Genomic DNA, 12,148 nt, shown 5'->3' with positions numbered 1-12,148 from the left:
ATGGGGCTAGTAGTACTAGCAACGTTCCCTTTCAATGTCCAATCCCCGGGGCAAAGAAGGGAGGGGGTGGACACATCCAGCAAAGCTTCAGAGTTGACACCAGCACAGCAGACACACAGACGCTTTCAAACAAAACCAAGCTGATTTTTACCAGAGATGATCAGGGGAAAGCGCGAACGCAGTCCCCCACTACCACAAATTATGCAGTCGAGTTTCCCGCATTTGGGGAAATCGCAGGGGTCAGCACACCCGGAGTGCAATGGATGAGCCTCGCCCTGGGAGAACCACCTTCGTGATCATGGTATCTCCCCTGCCAGGTAAGTATGAGTTGGACTAGGGCTGGGGAGGCCCGCTGCTCGGGCACACCCCCGTCAACTGAAGGAGGTTTACCTGGGGAGCATGCGCGAAGCGAACTCTCAGCTGAGGTCAACAACTGCAGGGAGGCCACATCTCTTCACCTGGAAGGGTGCCTTGTTGCTGAAGCACCCCCAAACTACATACGCACAAACTAGTGCAAGCATTCCCAGGGCACACTGCAGCAGACGGATTTGCATACGGTGATGTCATCCAAGCAGTCGGCCAAAGCTGGCTGCGAGCCTCGTCGGCGTATGAAAGGAAAAGGACAGGAAACAGGAAAAGTGCCGGGGGCGCGGGGCACGGCGGGCTTTCACGGGTGCCGTCTGGATGACTCCCAAGTCCGCCCTGCGTGGGGATCAAGGTGGGCAGCCACAGCACTTGAAGCACTCAGGCTGATTTCTTGCAGCAGCTGGACCGTGCAACAGCTCCAGGCCTGCTTTGCAAAGCAAGTGAAACAAGTGTGGGTCCTGCACCGCCCTCTATTGGTGGGATTACGCAAAGAACGCTGGAATGGCACAACAGCAAGGAAGCATGCAGCAAGCACACACAGGAGGAGAGGTCAGGACAGAGCGCGGCGCTGAGGGAAAGGTGGAAGCGCAGTTTACAGGGCGCAGGGGCCAAGTAGGGAGGGGAATCATTTGATGTTTCGCCGGAACCATCGGTCAGGTGGTTCCGATGTTTGACGCTTAACCCCGCGATGGTGAGGGAGCATCCGATGCTCCCTCCCCATTGCTAGGCTTCCCCCTCAACGTTGTCTTTGTGTGGGGCGCCGTGCGGCTGCGCAGGCTTGCTGGCAGCTGCACTCACCGTGCGGTACTTTGGGCTGCCGGCTGGCTCTCTTCGTGTCTGGTGCTCACAACCTAAGAGACCGAGGGCCTGAATGAGAGACGGACGCAACGCAGAGGTTACGCAGTGGAGAGCGGTTATTGGTGGTCTGCGCAAGCGTCTTGAGTCCCGCTGCGCACGGGTGAAATGTACTAGTTAGTGTGTTACATGCTTAAGTAGAAAAGGCCAGAGAAACATCGGTCCCGGAACCGATGCTTAGGCCCAAACAATGTTTTGTGAGCAATGCTAAAACCATGGGGCTAGTAGTACTAGCAACGTTCCCTTTCAATGTCCAATCCCCGGGGCAAAGAAGGGAGGGGGTGGACACATCCAGCAAAGCTTCAGAGTTGACACCAGCACAGCAGACACACAGACGCTTTCAAACAAAACCAAGCTGATTTTTACCAGAGATGATCAGGGGAAAGCGCGAACGCAGTCCCTCACTACCACAAATTATGCAGTCGAGTTTCCCGCATTTGGGGAAATCGCAGGGGTCAGCACACCCGGAGTGCAATGGATGAGCCTCGCCCTGGGAGAACCACCTTCGTGATCATGGTATCTCCCCTGCCAGGTAAGTATGAGTTGGACTAGGGCTGGGGAGGCCCGCTGCTCGGGCACACCCCCGTCAACTGAAGGAGGTTTACCTGGGGAGCATGCGCGAAGCGAACTCTCAGCTGAGGTCAACAACTGCAGGGAGGCCACATCTCTTCACCTGGAAGGGTGCCTTGTTGCTGAAGCACCCCCAAACTACATACGCACAAACTAGTGCAAGCATTCCCAGGGCACACTGCAGCAGACGGATTTGCATACGGTGATGTCATCCAAGCAGTCGGCCAAAGCTGGCTGCGAGCCTCGTCGGCGTATGAAAGGAAAAGGACAGGAAACAGGAAAAGTGCCGGGGGCGCGGGGCACGGCGGGCTTTCACGGGTGCCGTCTGGATGACTCCCAAGTCCGCCCTGCGTGGGGATCAAGGTGGGCAGCCACAGCACTTGAAGCACTCAGGCTGATTTCTTGCAGCAGCTGGACCGTGCAACAGCTCCAGGCCTGCTTTGCAAAGCAAGTGAAACAAGTGTGGGTCCTGCACCGCCCTCTATTGGTGGGATTACGCAAAGAACGCTGGAATGGCACAACAGCAAGGAAGCATGCAGCAAGCACACACAGGAGGAGAGGTCAGGACAGAGCGCGGCGCTGAGGGAAAGGTGGAAGCGCAGTTTACAGGGCGCAGGGGCCAAGTAGGGAGGGGAATCATTTGATGTTTCGCCGGAACCATCGGTCAGGTGGTTCCGATGTTTGACGCTTAACCCCGCGATGGTGAGGGAGCATCCGATGCTCCCTCCCCATTGCTAGGCTTCCCCCTCAACGTTGTCTTTGTGTGGGGCGCCGTGCGGCTGCGCAGGCTTGCTGGCAGCTGCACTCACCGTGCGGTACTTTGGGCTGCCGGCTGGCTCTCTTCGTGTCTGGTGCTCACAACCTAAGAGACCGAGGGCCTGATTGAGAGACGGACGCAACGCAGAGGTTACGCAGTGGAGAGCGGTTATTGGTGGTCTGCGCAAGCGTCTTGAGTCCCGCTGCGCACGGGTGAAATGTACTAGTTAGTGTGTTACATGCTTAAGTAGAAAAGGCCAGAGAAACATCGGTCCCGGAACCGATGCTTAGGCCCAAACAATGTTTTGTGAGCAATGCTAAAACCATGGGGCTAGTAGTACTAGCAACGTTCCCTTTCAATGTCCAATCCCCGGGGCAAAGAAGGGAGGGGGTGGACACATCCAGCAAAGCTTCAGAGTTGACACCAGCACAGCAGACACACAGACGCTTTCAAACAAAACCAAGCTGATTTTTACCAGAGATGATCAGGGGAAAGCGCGAACGCAGTCCCCCACTACCACAAATTATGCAGTCGAGTTTCCCGCATTTGGGGAAATCGCAGGGGTCAGCACACCCGGAGTGCAATGGATGAGCCTCGCCCTGGGAGAACCACCTTCGTGATCATGGTATCTCCCCTGCCAGGTAAGTATGAGTTGGACTAGGGCTGGGGAGGCCCGCTGCTCGGGCACACCCCCGTCAACTGAAGGAGGTTTACCTGGGGAGCATGCGCGAAGCGAACTCTCAGCTGAGGTCAACAACTGCAGGGAGGCCACATCTCTTCACCTGGAAGGGTGCCTTGTTGCTGAAGCACCCCCAAACTACATACGCACAAACTAGTGCAAGCATTCCCAGGGCACACTGCAGCAGACGGATTTGCATACGGTGATGTCATCCAAGCAGTCGGCCAAAGCTGGCTGCGAGCCTCGTCGGCGTATGAAAGGAAAAGGACAGGAAACAGGAAAAGTGCCGGGGGCGCGGGGCACGGCGGGCTTTCACGGGTGCCGTCTGGATGACTCCCAAGTCCGCCCTGCGTGGGGATCAAGGTGGGCAGCCACAGCACTTGAAGCACTCAGGCTGATTTCTTGCAGCAGCTGGACCGTGCAACAGCTCCAGGCCTGCTTTGCAAAGCAAGTGAAACAAGTGTGGGTCCTGCACCGCCCTCTATTGGTGGGATTACGCAAAGAACGCTGGAATGGCACAACAGCAAGGAAGCATGCAGCAAGCACACACAGGAGGAGAGGTCAGGACAGAGCGCGGCGCTGAGGGAAAGGTGGAAGCGCAGTTTACAGGGCGCAGGGGCCAAGTAGGGAGGGGAATCATTTGATGTTTCGCCGGAACCATCGGTCAGGTGGTTCCGATGTTTGACGCTTAACCCCGCGATGGTGAGGGAGCATCCGATGCTCCCTCCCCATTGCTAGGCTTCCCCCTCAACGTTGTCTTTGTGTGGGGCGCCGTGCGGCTGCGCAGGCTTGCTGGCAGCTGCACTCACCGTGCGGTACTTTGGGCTGCCGGCTGGCTCTCTTCGTGTTTGGTGCTCACAACCTAAGAGACCGAGGGCCTGATTGAGAGACGGACGCAACGCAGAGGTTACGCAGTGGAGAGCGGTTATTGGTGGTCTGCGCAAGCGTCTTGAGTCCCGCTGCGCACGGGTGAAATGTACTAGTTAGTGTGTTACATGCTTAAGTAGAAAAGGCCAGAGAAACATCGGTCCCGGAACCGATGCTTAGGCCCAAACAATGTTTTGTGAGCAATGCTAAAACCATGGGGCTAGTAGTACTAGCAACGTTCCCTTTCAATGTCCAATCCCCGGGGCAAAGAAGGGAGGGGGTGGACACATCCAGCAAAGCTTCAGAGTTGACACCAGCACAGCAGACACACAGACGCTTTCAAACAAAACCAAGCTGATTTTTACCAGAGATGATCAGGGGAAAGCGCGAACGCAGTCCCCCACTACCACAAATTATGCAGTCGAGTTTCCCGCATTTGGGGAAATCGCAGGGGTCAGCACACCCGGAGTGCAATGGATGAGCCTCGCCCTGGGAGAACCACCTTCGTGATCATGGTATCTCCCCTGCCAGGTAAGTATGAGTTGGACTAGGGCTGGGGAGGCCCGCTGCTCGGGCACACCCCCGTCAACTGAAGGAGGTTTACCTGGGGAGCATGCGCGAAGCGAACTCTCAGCTGAGGTCAACAACTGCAGGGAGGCCACATCTCTTCACCTGGAAGGGTGCCTTGTTGCTGAAGCACCCCCAAACTACATACGCACAAACTAGTGCAAGCATTCCCAGGGCACACTGCAGCAGACGGATTTGCATACGGTGATGTCATCCAAGCAGTCGGCCAAAGCTGGCTGCGAGCCTCGTCGGCGTATGAAAGGAAAAGGACAGGAAACAGGAAAAGTGCCGGGGGCGCGGGGCACGGCGGGCTTTCACGGGTGCCGTCTGGATGACTCCCAAGTCCGCCCTGCGTGGGGATCAAGGTGGGCAGCCACAGCACTTGAAGCACTCAGGCTGATTTCTTGCAGCAGCTGGACCGTGCAACAGCTCCAGGCCTGCTTTGCAAAGCAAGTGAAACAAGTGTGGGTCCTGCACCGCCCTCTATTGGTGGGATTACGCAAAGAACGCTGGAATGGCACAACAGCAAGGAAGCATGCAGCAAGCACACACAGGAGGAGAGGTCAGGACAGAGCGCGGCGCTGAGGGAAAGGTGGAAGCGCAGTTTACAGGGCGCAGGGGCCAAGTAGGGAGGGGAATCATTTGATGTTTCGCCGGAACCATCGGTCAGGTGGTTCCGATGTTTGACGCTTAACCCCGCGATGGTGAGGGAGCATCCGATGCTCCCTCCCCATTGCTAGGCTTCCCCCTCAACGTTGTCTTTGTGTGGGGCGCCGTGCGGCTGCGCAGGCTTGCTGGCAGCTGCACTCACCGTGCGGTACTTTGGGCTGCCGGCTGGCTCTCTTCGTGTCTGGTGCTCACAACCTAAGAGACCGAGGGCCTGATTGAGAGACGGACGCAACGCAGAGGTTACGCAGTGGAGAGCGGTTATTGGTGGTCTGCGCAAGCGTCTTGAGTCCCGCTGCGCACGGGTGAAATGTACTAGTTAGTGTGTTACATGCTTAAGTAGAAAAGGCCAGAGAAACATCGGTCCCGGAACCGATGCTTAGGCCCAAACAATGTTTTGTGAGCAATGCTAAAACCATGGGGCTAGTAGTACTAGCAACGTTCCCTTTCAATGTCCAATCCCCGGGGCAAAAAAGGGAGGGGGTGGACACATCCAGCAAAGCTTCAGAGTTGACACCAGCACAGCAGACACACAGACGCTTTCAAACAAAACCAAGCTGATTTTTACCAGAGATGATCAGGGGAAAGCGCGAACGCAGTCCCCCACTACCACAAATTATGCAGTCGAGTTTCCCGCATTTGGGGAAATCGCAGGGGTCAGCACACCCGGAGTGCAATGGATGAGCCTCGCCCTGGGAGAACCACCTTCGTGATCATGGTATCTCCCCTCCCAGGTAAGTATGAGTTGGACTAGGGCTGGGGAGGCCCGCTGCTCGGGCACACCCCCGTCAACTGAAGGAGGTTTACCTGGGGAGCATGCGCGAAGCGAACTCTCAGCTGAGGTCAACAACTGCAGGGAGGCCACATCTCTTCACCTGGAAGGGTGCCTTGTTGCTGAAGCACCCCCAAACTACATACGCACAAACTAGTGCAAGCATTCCCAGGGCACACTGCAGCAGACGGATTTGCATACGGTGATGTCATCCAAGCAGTCGGCCAAAGCTGGCTGCGAGCCTCGTCGGCGTATGAAAGGAAAAGGACAGGAAACAGGAAAAGTGCCGGGGGCGCGGGGCACGGCGGGCTTTCACGGGTGCCGTCTGGATGACTCCCAAGTCCGCCCTGCGTGGGGATCAAGGTGGGCAGCCACAGCACTTGAAGCACTCAGGCTGATTTCTTGCAGCAGCTGGACCGTGCAACAGCTCCAGGCCTGCTTTGCAAAGCAAGTGAAACAAGTGTGGGTCCTGCACCGCCCTCTATTGGTGGGATTACGCAAAGAACGCTGGAATGGCACAACAGCAAGGAAGCATGCAGCAAGCACACACAGGAGGAGAGGTCAGGACAGAGCGCGGCGCTGAGGGAAAGGTGGAAGCGCAGTTTACAGGGCGCAGGGGCCAAGTAGGGAGGGGAATCATTTGATGTTTCGCCGGAACCATCGGTCAGGTGGTTCCGATGTTTGACGCTTAACCCCGCGATGGTGAGGGAGCATCCGATGCTCCCTCCCCATTGCTAGGCTTCCCCCTCAACGTTGTCTTTGTGTGGGGCGCCGTGCGGCTGCGCAGGCTTGCTGGCAGCTGCACTCACCGTGCGGTACTTTGGGCTGCCGGCTGGCTCTCTTCGTGTCTGGTGCTCACAACCTAAGAGACCGAGGGCCTGAATGAGAGACGGACGCAACGCAGAGGTTACGCAGTGGAGAGCGGTTATTGGTGGTCTGCGCAAGCGTCTTGAGTCCCGCTGCGCACGGGTGAAATGTACTAGTTAGTGTGTTACATGCTTAAGTAGAAAAGGCCAGAGAAACATCGGTCCCGGAACCGATGCTTAGGCCCAAACAATGTTTTGTGAGCAATGCTAAAACCATGGGGCTAGTAGTACTAGCAACGTTCCCTTTCAATGTCCAATCCCCGGGGCAAAGAAGGGAGGGGGTGGACACATCCAGCAAAGCTTCAGAGTTGACACCAGCACAGCAGACACACAGACGCTTTCAAACAAAACCAAGCTGATTTTTACCAGAGATGATCAGGGGAAAGCGCGAACGCAGTCCCCCACTACCCCAAATTATGCAGTCGAGTTTCCCGCATTTGGGGAAATCGCAGGGGTCAGCACACCCGGAGTGCAATGGATGAGCCTCGCCCTGGGAGAACCACCTTCGTGATCATGGTATCTCCCCTGCCAGGTAAGTATGAATTGGACTAGGGCTGGGGAGGCCCGCTGCTCGGGCACACCCCCGTCAACTGAAGGAGGTTTACCTGGGGAGCATGCGCGAAGCGAACTCTCAGCTGAGGTCAACAACTGCAGGGAGGCCACATCTCTTCACCTGGAAGGGTGCCTTGTTGCTGAAGCACCCCCAAACTACATACGCACAAACTAGTGCAAGCATTCCCAGGGCACACTGCAGCAGACGGATTTGCATACGGTGATGTCATCCAGTCGGCCAAAGCTGGCTGCGAGCCTCGTCGGCGTATGAAAGGAAAAGGACAGGAAACAGGAAAAGTGCCGGGGGCGCGGGGCACGGCGGGCTTTCACGGGTGCCGTCTGGATGACTCCCAAGTCCGCCCTGCGTGGGGATCAAGGTGGGCAGCCACAGCACTTGAAGCACTCAGGCTGATTTCTTGCAGCAGCTGGACCGTGCAACAGCTCCAGGCCTGCTTTGCAAAGCAAGTGAAACAAGTGTGGGTCCTGCACCGCCCTCTATTGGTGGGATTACGCAAAGAACGCTGGAATGGCACAACAGCAAGGAAGCATGCAGCAAGCACACACAGGAGGAGAGGTCAGGACAGAGCGCGGCGCTGAGGGAAAGGTGGAAGCGCAGTTTACAGGGCGCAGGGGCCAAGTAGGGAGGGGAATCATTTGATGTTTCGCCGGAACCATCGGTCAGGTGGTTCCGATGTTTGACGCTTAACCCCGCGATGGTGAGGGAGCATCCGATGCTCCCTCCCCATTGCTAGGCTTCCCCCTCAACGTTGTCTTTGTGTGGGGCGCCGTGCGGCTGCGCAGGCTTGCTGGCAGCTGCACTCACCGTGCGGTACTTTGGGCTGCCGGCTGGCTCTCTTCGTGTCTGGTGCTCACAACCTAAGAGACCGAGGGCCTGAATGAGAGACGGACGCAACGCAGAGGTTACGCAGTGGAGAGCGGTTATTGGTGGTCTGCGCAAGCGTCTTGAGTCCCGCTGCGCACAGGTGAAATGTACTAGTTAGTGTGTTACATGCTTAAGTAGAAAAGGCCAGAGAAACATCGGTCCCGGAACCGATGCTTAGGCCCAAACAATGTTTTGTGAGCAATGCTAAAACCATGGGGCTAGTAGTACTAGCAACGTTCCCTTTCAATGTCCAATCCCCGGGGCAAAGAAGGGAGGGGGTGGACACATCCAGCAAAGCTTCAGAGTTGACACCAGCACAGCAGACACACAGACGCTTTCAAACAAAACCAAGCTGATTTTTACCAGAGATGATCAGGGGAAAGCGCGAACGCAGTCCCCCACTACCACAAATTATGCAGTCGAGTTTCCCGCATTTGGGGAAATCGCAGGGGTCAGCACACCCGGAGTGCAATGGATGAGCCTCGCCCTGGGAGAACCACCTTCGTGATCATGGTATCTCCCCTGCCAGGTAAGTATGAGTTGGACTAGGGCTGGGGAGGCCCGCTGCTCGGGCACACCCCCGTCAACTGAAGGAGGTTTACCTGGGGAGCATGCGCGAAGCGAACTCTCAGCTGAGGTCAACAACTGCAGGGAGGCCACATCTCTTCACCTGGAAGGGTGCCTTGTTGCTGAAGCACCCCCAAACTACATACGCACAAACTAGTGCAAGCATTCCCAGGGCACACTGCAGCAGACGGATTTGCATACGGTGATGTCATCCAAGCAGTCGGCCAAAGCTGGCTGCGAGCCTCGTCGGCGTATGAAAGGAAAAGGACAGGAAACAGGAAAAGTGCCGGGGGCGCGGGGCACGGCGGGCTTTCACGGGTGCCGTCTGGATGACTCCCAAGTCCGCCCTGCGTGGGGATCAAGGTGGGCAGCCACAGCACTTGAAGCACTCAGGCTGATTTCTTGCAGCAGCTGGACCGTGCAACAGCTCCAGGCCTGCTTTGCAAAGCAAGTGAAACAAGTGTGGGTCCTGCACCGCCCTCTATTGGTGGGATTACGCAAAGAACGCTGGAATGGCACAACAGCAAGGAAGCATGCAGCAAGCACACACAGGAGGAGAGGTCAGGACAGAGCGCGGCGCTGAGGGAAAGGTGGAAGCGCAGTTTACAGGGCGCAGGGGCCAAGTAGGGAGGGGAATCATTTGATGTTTCGCCGGAACCATCGGTCAGGTGGTTCCGATGTTTGACGCTTAACCCCGCGATGGTGAGGGAGCATCCGATGCTCCCTCCCCATTGCTAGGCTTCCCCCTCAACGTTGTCTTTGTGTGGGGCGCCGTGCGGCTGCGCAGGCTTGCTGGCAGCTGCACTCACCGTGCGGTACTTTGGGCTGCCGGCTGGCTCTCTTCGTGTCTGGTGCTCACAACCTAAGAGACCGAGGGCCTGATTGAGAGACGGACGCAACGCAGAGGTTACGCAGTGGAGAGCGGTTATTGGTGGTCTGCGCAAGCGTCTTGAGTCCCGCTGCGCACGGGTGAAATGTACTAGTTAGTGTGTTACATGCTTAAGTAGAAAAGGCCAGAGAAACATCGGTCCCGGAACCGATGCTTAGGCCCAAACAATGTTTTGTGAGCAATGCTAAAACCATGGGGCTAGTAGTACTAGCAACGTTCCCTTTCAATGTCCAATCCCCGGGGCAAAGAAGGGAGGGGGTGGACACATCCAGCAAAGCTTCAGAGTTGACACCAGCACAGCAGACACACAGACGCTTTCAAACAAAACCAAGCTGATTTTTACCAGAGATGATCAGGGGAAAGCGCGAACGCAGTCCCCCACTACCACAAATTATGCAGTCGAGTTTCCCGCATTTGGGGAAATCGCAGGGGTCAGCACACCCGGAGTGCAATGGATGAGCCTCGCCCTGGGAGAACCACCTTCGTGATCATGGTATCTCCCCTGCCAGGTAAGTATGAGTTGGACTAGGGCTGGGGAGGCCCGCTGCTCGGGCACACCCCCGTCAACTGAAGGAGGTTTACCTGGGGAGCATGCGCGAAGCGAACTCTCAGCTGAGGTCAACAACTGCAGGGAGGCCACATCTCTTCACCTGGAAGGGTGCCTTGTTGCTGAAGCACCCCCAAACTACATACGCACAAACTAGTGCAAGCATTCCCAGGGCACACTGCAGCAGACGGATTTGCATACGGTGATGTCATCCAAGCAGTCGGCCAAAGCTGGCTGCGAGCCTCGTCGGCGTATGAAAGGAAAAGGACAGGAAACAGGAAAAGTGCCGGGGGCGCGGGGCACGGCGGGCTTTCACGGGTGCCGTCTGGATGACTCCCAAGTCCGCCCTGCGTGGGGATCAAGGTGGGCAGCCACAGCACTTGAAGCACTCAGGCTGATTTCTTGCAGCAGCTGGACCGTGCAACAGCTCCAGGCCTGCTTTGCAAAGCAAGTGAAACAAGTGTGGGTCCTGCACCGCCCTCTATTGGTGGGATTACGCAAAGAACGCTGGAATGGCACAACAGCAAGGAAGCATGCAGCAAGCACACACAGGAGGAGAGGTCAGGACAGAGCGCGGCGCTGAGGGAAAGGTGGAAGCGCAGTTTACAGGGCGCAGGGGCCAAGTAGGGAGGGGAATCATTTGATGTTTCGCCGGAACCATCGGTCAGGTGGTTCCGATGTTTGACGCTTAACCCCGCGATGGTGAGGGAGCATCCGATGCTCCCTCCCCATTGCTAGGCTTCCCCCTCAACGTTGTCTTTGTGTGGGGCGCCGTGCGGCTGCGCAGGCTTGCTGGCAGCTGCACTCACCGTGCGGTACTTTGGGCTGCCGGCTGGCTCTCTTCGTGTCTGGTGCTCACAACCTAAGAGACCGAGGGCCTGAATGAGAGACGGACGCAACGCAGAGGTTACGCAGTGGAGAGCGGTTATTGGTGGTCTGCGCAAGCGTCTTGAGTCCCGCTGCGCACGGGTGAAATGTACTAGTTAGTGTGTTACATGCTTAAGTAGAAAAGGCCAGAGAAACATCGGTCCCGGAACCGATGCTTAGGCCCAAACAATGTTTTGTGAGCAATGCTAAAACCATGGGGCTAGTAGTACTAGCAACGTTCCCTTTCAATGTCCAATCCCCGGGGCAAAGAAGGGAGGGGGTGGACACATCCAGCAAAGCTTCAGAGTTGACACCAGCACAGCAGACACACAGACGCTTTCAAACAAAACCAAGCTGATTTTTACCAGAGATGATCAGGGGAAAGCGCGAACGCAGTCCCCCACTACCCCAAATTATGCAGTCGAGTTTCCCGCATTTGGGGAAATCGCAGGGGTCAGCACACCCGGAGTGCAATGGATGAGCCTCGCCCTGGGAGAACCACCTTCGTGATCATGGTATCTCCCCTGCCAGGTAAGTATGAGTTGGACTAGGGCTGGGGAGGCCCGCTGCTCGGGCACACCCCCGTCAACTGAAGGAGGTTTACCTGGGGAGCATGCGCGAAGCGAACTCTCAGCTGAGGTCAACAACTGCAGGGAGGCCACATCTCTTCACCTGGAAGGGTGCCTTGTTGCTGAAGCACCCCCAAACTACATACGCACAAACTAGTGCAAGCATTCCCAGGGCACACTGCAGCAGACGGATTTGCATACGGTGATGTCATCCAAGCAGTCGGCCAAAGCTGGCTGCGAGCCTCGTCGGCGTATGAAAGGAAAAGGACAGGAAACAGGAAAAGTGCCGGGGGCGCGGGGCACGGCGGG

General features: G+C 56.8%; 9 non-coding genes across 9 annotated transcripts; all 9 read right to left on the bottom strand.

The window, feature by feature from the left end:
* Window positions 1-161: 161 nt before the first annotated feature.
* Window positions 162-325, bottom strand: LOC148433738 (U1 spliceosomal RNA). The gene has a single exon (XR_015876853.1). It is a non-coding gene; the product is annotated as a U1 spliceosomal RNA (small nuclear RNA).
* A 1,272-nt stretch (window positions 326-1,597) lies between these two features.
* On the bottom strand, window positions 1,598-1,761 carry LOC148433737 (U1 spliceosomal RNA). The gene has a single exon (XR_015876856.1). It is a non-coding gene; the product is annotated as a U1 spliceosomal RNA (small nuclear RNA).
* Window positions 1,762-3,033: 1,272 nt separating this feature from the next.
* Window positions 3,034-3,197, bottom strand: LOC148433736 (U1 spliceosomal RNA). Its single transcript, XR_015876851.1, has one exon. It is a non-coding gene; the product is annotated as a U1 spliceosomal RNA (small nuclear RNA).
* A 1,272-nt stretch (window positions 3,198-4,469) lies between these two features.
* LOC148433735 (U1 spliceosomal RNA) lies at window positions 4,470-4,633 on the bottom strand. The gene has a single exon (XR_015876850.1). It is a non-coding gene; the product is annotated as a U1 spliceosomal RNA (small nuclear RNA).
* Window positions 4,634-5,905: 1,272 nt separating this feature from the next.
* On the bottom strand, window positions 5,906-6,069 carry LOC148433734 (U1 spliceosomal RNA). The gene has a single exon (XR_015876862.1). It is a non-coding gene; the product is annotated as a U1 spliceosomal RNA (small nuclear RNA).
* A 1,272-nt stretch (window positions 6,070-7,341) lies between these two features.
* Window positions 7,342-7,505, bottom strand: LOC148433733 (U1 spliceosomal RNA). Its single transcript, XR_015876861.1, has one exon. It is a non-coding gene; the product is annotated as a U1 spliceosomal RNA (small nuclear RNA).
* A 1,268-nt stretch (window positions 7,506-8,773) lies between these two features.
* On the bottom strand, window positions 8,774-8,937 carry LOC148433732 (U1 spliceosomal RNA). Its single transcript, XR_015876849.1, has one exon. It is a non-coding gene; the product is annotated as a U1 spliceosomal RNA (small nuclear RNA).
* A 1,272-nt stretch (window positions 8,938-10,209) lies between these two features.
* Window positions 10,210-10,373, bottom strand: LOC148433731 (U1 spliceosomal RNA). Its single transcript, XR_015876848.1, has one exon. It is a non-coding gene; the product is annotated as a U1 spliceosomal RNA (small nuclear RNA).
* A 1,272-nt stretch (window positions 10,374-11,645) lies between these two features.
* On the bottom strand, window positions 11,646-11,809 carry LOC148433730 (U1 spliceosomal RNA). Its single transcript, XR_015876860.1, has one exon. It is a non-coding gene; the product is annotated as a U1 spliceosomal RNA (small nuclear RNA).
* Window positions 11,810-12,148: the final 339 nt, after the last annotated feature.

This window comes from Taudactylus pleione, unplaced genomic scaffold (assembly GCF_031769625.1).
Source record: "Taudactylus pleione unplaced genomic scaffold, aTauple2 ptg002151l, whole genome shotgun sequence".
Taxonomy (NCBI): Eukaryota; Metazoa; Chordata; class Amphibia; order Anura; family Myobatrachidae; genus Taudactylus; species Taudactylus pleione.
Note: the sequence above shows the minus strand (reverse complement) of the source record. Positions and strands in the feature narration are given on the sequence as shown.